Genomic DNA, 8185 nt, shown 5'->3' with positions numbered 1-8185 from the left:
AATTAAGAAATAACAACAAGTATTTTATTATTCAGAAAGCAATGTTCACTTGCCTCTTCGAGGGGGCAACCTCCAATAGAGCTGGGCTCAATTAAAAAATAAGACACGATACTCCTCGAGGGGAGTCTCTATCCTTTATATAGGATTCATACATGCAATACCATGGGTTAATACCATGGTTCTTATTAATACCATCTATCTAATACCATGGCCCATTTACAACTAACTGTGGTCCCATCTTTAAATGCGGGTCAACCACTAACAATCATTAATATGGGCTTTATTGACTCTTTACTTAACTATAACTATGACTTGATCCTATTACATAAATAAGGGGGTTAGGGTTGGACCCTAACATGCCCTCCCCCATAAGAATAACCTTGTCCTCAAGGCTGAAGCTGTGGAAACTACTGAAGGATAGTGGCTGGTTCCCAGGTTGCATCTTTCGGAGAGGTGTCTTTCCACTTAACTGGGACTTCCTTGATCATGCGGCCCCATAGATGCCATTCTCGTGTGTCAAGAACCTGTTCAGGTTGGAGCCAGATTGACCCTTCTTCATCCAATTCAAGTAGACTGGTTTGAATTCGACAATGGTTCCCAATCATTTTCTTGAGGCATGACACATGGAAGACTGGATGGATTTTTGCAGTGGGTGGAAAAGCTGGCTTGTAGGCGACTTCTCCAATGCACTGAAGCACTTGATATGGTCCGTAGAATTTTGGAGATAATTTATGAAAACCCTTGTCTTTGAGTGATGTTTGCTTGTATGATTGCAGCCTCAAAAATACCTCATCCCGTTCTTGAAATTGGCATTCTGAATGATGTTGATCTGCCTATTGCTTCATGCGGTTTTTGGCTTGATGAAGATTCTCTCTAAGGTGGGCTAGCATGGTTATGAAGTTCTGTAGGAGTTGATCCACTGCTTGTACCTTCGAGCATCCCTTGATATAAGAAGTAGGTGAAGGAGGGAGTTGACCATAAACTGCTTCATATGGAGTCATTTTGGTGGTGGCATGATTCTTGGTGTTATACCACCATTCAGCTAGAGGTAACCATTGTACCCATAAATGTTGCTTTTTTAAAGTGAAGCACCTAAGGTAGGTCTCCAGACATTTGTTGATTGCTTCAGTTTGACCATCAATTTGTGGATGATAGGAAGTACTGAGTTGTAGTTGGGTACCTTTTAGCTTGAAGAGTTCCTGCCAAAAGTTACTGGTGAAGATCAGGTCACGATCAGACACAATGGAAGTGGGCATGCCATGCAATTTGAAGATCTGGTCCATGAAAGATTGAGCGACCAAAGTCGGTGTAAAAGGGTGGGGTAGGGTGCAAAAATGAGCATACTTAGAAAGTCTGTCCACAACCACCATGATGACTGACTTGTTTCCTGACTTCGGAAGACCCATAATGAAATCCATAGAAACCTCCATCCAGATTGAGGCCAGGATGGGAAATGGTTGTAATGTGCCTTGGGATTTGACTGTTTCTCCTTTGTGGTGCTAACATACATCGCACTCAGCTACAAAAGTAAGAATGTCCTTTTTCATACCTGTCTAAAATAATTATCGTCGAGTGCGAGCATAAGTCTTCTGAAAGCCTGAATGTCCTGCAGTGGGAGATGACTGTAACTCCGCAAAAATGCGGCTTTTAAGGGTGGATGTTGGTGATATCATGACTCTGTCCTTGTAGCGAACAATCTTATCCTACCAAGAGTAGCCCGCTGTGGAATTTGGATCCACCTACAATTTATTAATGAGTTAGGAGAGCTAGGGATGTGAAAACCATTCCTTGCGAGCTTCTTCAATCCATTTTGGAATGGGAAGGGAGATTGCGAGCAGGGTGCTTTCCTCCTCAAATTGGTGTGATAACGCATCTGCTACGATATTTTCGCACCCTTTCTTTTAAATGATCTCATATTCATATCCCAGCATTTTGGTGAGGCATTTGTTTTGTTGTGGCGAGGATAGGCATTGATCCAAAAAATATTTAAGGCTTTGATAGTCTATGCGGATTTGGAAACGTCGCCCCAATAAGTATGGTCTCCAGGTATCTACTGCATGTAATATGGCCATCATCTCCTTCTCATAGGTAGATTGTCCTAGATTTTTCCCACTTAGTTGTTGGCTAGTGAAGGCCAAGGGTTGACCTTCCTGCATTAAGACCACCCCAATACCCATACCTGAAGCATCACATTCAATCAAAAAATATTTGGTGAAGTTGGGTAGTGCTAATACGGGAGTGGAACACATGGCATGTTTGAGAGCTATAAAGGCCTGTTGTGCTTCATCATTCCAGAGAAATGAATTTTTCTTGAGGAGGTGAGTGAGGGGTCTAGCAATGCAACCATAATTACGGACAAATTTGCGATAGTAGCCTGTGAGACCCAAAAATCCTCTCAAGCTCTTCAAGGTCTTTGGTTGAGGCCAATCCTGCATTGCCTGGATCTTTTTGGGGTCCACCCTGACACCTTCACGCCCCACAATGTGGCCCAAATACTCAACTTCTTCCATGCCAAAAGAGCACTTGGACATCTTGACAAATAATTTATGCTTCCAGAGCAGTTGCAAGAGCAGATCTACATGCTGAAGATGTGTGGCCCAGGTGCGGCTATAGATGAGGATGTCATCAAAGAAAAAAAGGACAAATTTTCTGAGATATGGTTTGAGTAGGTGGTTCATAAGGCTCTGAAAAGTGGATGGGGCATTACAAAGACCAAATGGCATGACTGGGAACTCATAATGGCCTTCATGAGTTCAGAAAGCAGTCTTTGGAATGTCTACTTCTTTCATGCGAATTTGGTGATAGCCCGATCGAAGGTCGAGATTAGTAAACAATTGAGCCCCATTTAGTTCATCCAGCAAATCATCGACAATCAGGATGGAAAATTTATCTTTGACCGTCAACTTGTTGAGGGCCCTGAAGTTTGGACACATACGCCATTCCCCATCTTTCTTGAGCACCATGACCATAGGCGATGAATAAGGACTAATGTTGGGATGAATGACGCCTGCTTCCAAGAGTTCCTTGATGATTTTTTCAATTTCATTCTTTTGGGTGAACGAATATGTATATGGGCGCACATTTGGTGGTTGGGCCCCTGGGACCAAAGTAATGCTACGATCATGTTCCCCTCTTGAGGGTGGAAGCTCATGAGGCTTGAAAAAGACTGGCAAATGGTTGTTTAAGATCTGTTGCATCTCAACATGAATACGAAGAGAAGTGGGTTCGAAGGCTTGGATGGCATTAAATTGGGCTATAACTCCATGGTGGCCCTTTTTTAACAATTTTTCCATCCTATGTGAGCTGATGATAGAGGGATCACCCGCTTGGAGTCCGTGATTTGGCCAAGTGTGCGAAGCCATTCAGCACCTAGGACAATGTCGCATCCTCCCATGTCTATGGAAAACATGTGGGTCTTTAACTAATAATCCCCCATTTGAAGTTTGACATTTTCACAGTGGCCTTCACATTTCATTGTCCCCCCATCAACAATTTGGACTTGGAAGTTAGAAACTACTCTGACAAACCAATGCACTACTTCCGCGACTCTTTGATGGATAAAGTTATGTGTACTGCCACTATCAATCAAGACTACTACCGGGCGATGCTTAATAAAACCTCTAATTTTGAGAGTTTGGGGAGAAGAAATCCCTGCCAAAGCATGCAGCGAGAACACTAGTTCTTCAGGTACATTGTCTGGCTGGTTGTCCTCGTCTTCCTTCTCTAGTTCCTCAAGTGGTGGGGCTTCCTCTGATGAACTATGATAGTAGCATCAATTTGAAAGAATTTGGGCTCCTTGCATTTATGCCTAGGGGAATATTTCTCATCACAGTAGTAACACAATCCTTTCTTTCTTCTTTCCGCCATTTCCGCTGGTGACACCTTTTGAACCTTGATTGTTTGGGTAGTGCTTTGAGCCTTGGTGGGGCGACCCTTGGCTATGAAATTTGGGCGATTGGACTAGGCCGCTAACACACGTTCTACTTCACGAGCTATCCCACAGGCATGCAGCCATGAGGTAGGGTTTTGCAGTCAGACGTGGGCTTGTATGGCTTCTTTGAGACCAATGACAAAACATTCCAAGTAGAACTCATCTTGTAGACCTCCTGTGTGGAAAGCTAAGGCTTCAAAGGCTGTAATATATTCGTTCACTGTTCCTGTCTGTCGGAGCTTAGTGAGACGACCCAAAAAGTTAGATTCATGGTCAAAGTGATCCGTAAGAGCTTTTGTGAATGTCTGCCAAGTCATGGGCCTTCCATAGCAACGTTGATGCCACTGCCACCATTGTCATCTTTCATTGTCCAAGTACATGCTACCCACACTAAGCTGAGTCGCATCATCTCTGATGTGATTCAGTGTGAAATATTGCTCCATTTGTGCTATCCATGTGGCTAGATGAAAGCCATCAAATTTATACATGTCCAACTTGGGTGGTCACATCTGGGATTGTTGGTGGTTGCCAAAGAGGTGAAGAGAATGGCTAGACTTTCCCTCAATGTTTTCATTGAAAATATATGCCTCCACGCGTTCCTCCATCTTGCCCTTTGCGAGTGTGTTAGTTAAGGTCTTCAGTGATGACAGTACTTCATTCAATTTTGATTCAAGGCTGTCGATCTTCTCATTGGCCATAGCTTGAGCTCTAGTTTGTGCCATGCACTGATCTGATGCACTTAAAATTTGTAACTCCCCAATTTTTTTTTTGACGCTAACAATTGAATGGTACCACCTTTCTCAGCTCATCGACTTGATTCTTATGGGCTAAGTCTCCTATAAGAGTCTAAGAAGAAGATGCAAGAATACAAAATATGCGAAGAAATATACCCAGAACATAGAACAATTAAGAAATAACAACAAGTATTTTATTATTCAGAAAGCAATGTTCACTTGCCTCTTCGAGGGGGCAACCTCTAATAGAGCTAGGCTCAATTACAAAATAAGACATGATGCTCCTCGAGGCGGGTCTCTATCCTTTATATAGGATTCATACATGCAATACCATGGTTCTTATTAATACCATCTATCTAATACCATGACCCATTTACAACTAACTGTGGTCCCATCTTTAAATGTGGGTCAACCACTTACAATTACTAATATGGACTTTATTGACTCTTTACTTAACTATAACTATGACTCAATCCTATTACATAAATAAGGGGGTTAGGGTTGGACCCTAACACAGTGGAAAGAATGAGTGTCACAGAAACAGATGATCTAGTTCCTAGGATGGGAACATTCCTATGCTCAATGCAGGGAGGAAAAATTGGTCAAGGACACTCAAAGGGATGTTCCTTCCACGGGTCAAAGGATGCGTCAAGCTGCAAAATCTAAGTGATTGCATGGTTGATTTTGGAGAAGACATGGTCAAATAAGTGGCTTAAACACGAGTCCAAGTGAAGTCGGCTCAAGGCCAAAAGGTGCAAATAGTCAAAATGCAATCCAGCAGTACAACTCAACACAAAGGAGCCTCTAGGGTATAAGGCCAGAAATCAACGCAGAAGAAAGGAGAATGTGTCTTCAATGCAAAAGTCATGTGGAACTAAAGAGGACTTCTGTTGAGTGAAAGTATTGTTGTTTAATTTCGTTGTAGTATTTTCCCAACTATTTAATTTGTCAAACTGAGGTTTGTAGACTCACGAGGCACATGCACTATATATGCAGGACCGAAGTGGAACTAATCCAATCTAATCTGATCTAAATTACTGAAATCAAATTAATCTAGGAAGGCATTGAAACATTAACTATAAAAGCAAGAAATTGCATAAGGGAAAAAGCAATACAACATGTGAAGAATTTGAATGACAAACAACATATGTGAGCTCACAACAATAAAGATATCTTAAATTATATTACAAGAACCAAATAACAAATCATGAAAGTGTAACAATAAAAGAATATGAATCAAAGATAATAATCCCCTTCTCCTAATTACAAAACTGTCTCTTAAAGCTAATCTCTATCCTTTTCATTATATCCCAAAATGAAGATAGAGTGCTCTCTTATATACATGAGGAAGATAACCATCTCATAATTACATATCCAATATTCTCTCAAGCACTCTCAATTACTTTCCCATTATTACAAAATATGATCCCTTTTAATCCTCCACACATCTCCCACATATCTTGGATAAGATATGTCAACCAAATCCTCCATGATCTTCTCCTTAGGAATAGGCTTGAATAATTATCTCCTTAATATGGTGGAGGATATATTTGAGAAGTCTCTTGGAATTAATTCTTCACATATTTCCTACACATCAAAAAACTCACATATTCTTGAGATATATATAAAAATATGTATATTTTCTAGTATTTAATCATAAATTCACTTGTAATACAAAAATGAATAAAATGGAAAATAAGAAGGTGAAACCCAAATGTATTTATGAAAATTATATGATAAAAGGTTAATGGGATGATGAAATGTAAGGAATAGTGAAGAAAAAGGTGGATGAAAATATGACATTTCTGAGTCCCAACATCCTCCCCAACTGAACTTGTTGCATGTCCTCATGCAACCATGCATGGGTCTCTTTAAGAACATTTGGCATCTTGAACTTTGGCTTTACATGATCATGTCTTTTAATAATGAATGTTTCTAGGATATGTTAAAGACATGAGTAACAACTTACATTTTCTTATGGTTGGTTCTTGTGTGACAACCATGAATACAAAGAATGTTGGTTCTTGTGTTAACAACATTCATTTCGTTTTTTGTTCTCTTTTCTTCAATAATAATGTAAACACTCACTGGAACTCATAATGTGCATAAGAAAGCCCTTTTGTAATATTAATGAAGCATGCCAATATTGCGTATGAAGCAAAGTGCAACAAAGTATCATTGGAAAATAAATGTTGGTGAATGGTAAATGAGAAAAAAAAAAAATGGAGTGATAGTGGTAAAGAAATGGAATCATGGTAGTGAATATAGTTCTCCTCCCCCCAACTGAATTGGTTGCATGTCCTCATGCAACTTGACATGGCTCATGAAAGGAAATGTAGCATGGTGAGGGAATTTTCCAAAATATTCAAGTTAGCATATAAGGAATTGCATGCTTAAAGATTAGAAAACAACATACCTCTACTTACCCAAGAATGATGAACTATGCAATAGAAATGTAGCTGCTGCTGCTGCTGGATCAAGGAAAATGTGACTGATGTTGTTGTAACTGGATCCTGGGAAATGAAGGAATCTAAACTACTTATGCTGAGTCATGGAAAAGATAAACGCTGAAATAGGAACTGTGGTACTCTCATAGATCAGAATTCATGCTATTGTAACTGCTGAGGGAGTCGTGAAAAAGTGTATAGTCTTCGTCTGCTACGAAACTAATGGTAGAAGTGTAATCATGCAAAAGAATGTGTTGATGTCGAGCATGAAAAGATATCATTGGATTACCAGCCATTGATGCATGCCGTTAACCAATGCGGGGCAAACTCACCATTGATGTCAATGAGTGCCAAGGTACCCGAGTACATCTTGAAAAATGCGAATAGAGGGGTTGACATCGAGCCATTTGCAAGATCTGACGATCAAGGGATATTGATGTATTCCCATGATTGTTAGCGAGAGAACTTGCCATTGAGGCATGCAAGTCTCAAGGTACCCAAAATGAACTCTAGTCTATTTCCCATATAAGGTGCTGATGTCGATGGGGCAAGACTTGTTGAAAGGTGGGCCTTAGGGAATCCCACATCAGTCAGCGTGAGTTTGTACAAAAATATTTGGTAGGACTATAAATGGAAAGAACTCACGGGCAAGCAGTGTGGATCAGCATGGCGAGGAAAACAAGGCAATGTAATCATGGAAAGGGAATAAGTTTTATTCAAAAGGAAAACTAGAAGGCAAAAATAAACTGAAAAGGATAAAGGAATGTCTACGATTCAGAAAAATAGGCGTGCATGAAGTCGTGAAAGATAAGGTAATGAATCAGTGGACTTTAACATGGATGACTGATGAGGCTTTGAAGGAGAAGTGTGGGTAACATATCATGATGCAAAATATTTCTCTGTAGCGACAAATGTCATGACATTTGTAATTAAATCTTTCAAGCTTTCAATAATGAAAGTGATTTTGAGAGATCACATCTGCATGGACTTGGATCGTTGCGCACCTGTAAAAGCTCAGTAAAAATCCTGCATGAAAATTGTGAGAGCTTTTTGAAGGACATAAAATGCAAGTA

Source organism: Pinus tabuliformis, chromosome 5_1 (assembly GCF_031772625.1).
Source record: "Pinus tabuliformis cultivar Carrire ecotype Pingquan chromosome 5_1, CPIR1, whole genome shotgun sequence".
NCBI classification, from domain to species: Eukaryota; Viridiplantae; Streptophyta; class Pinopsida; order Pinales; family Pinaceae; genus Pinus; species Pinus tabuliformis.
Note: the sequence above shows the minus strand (reverse complement) of the source record.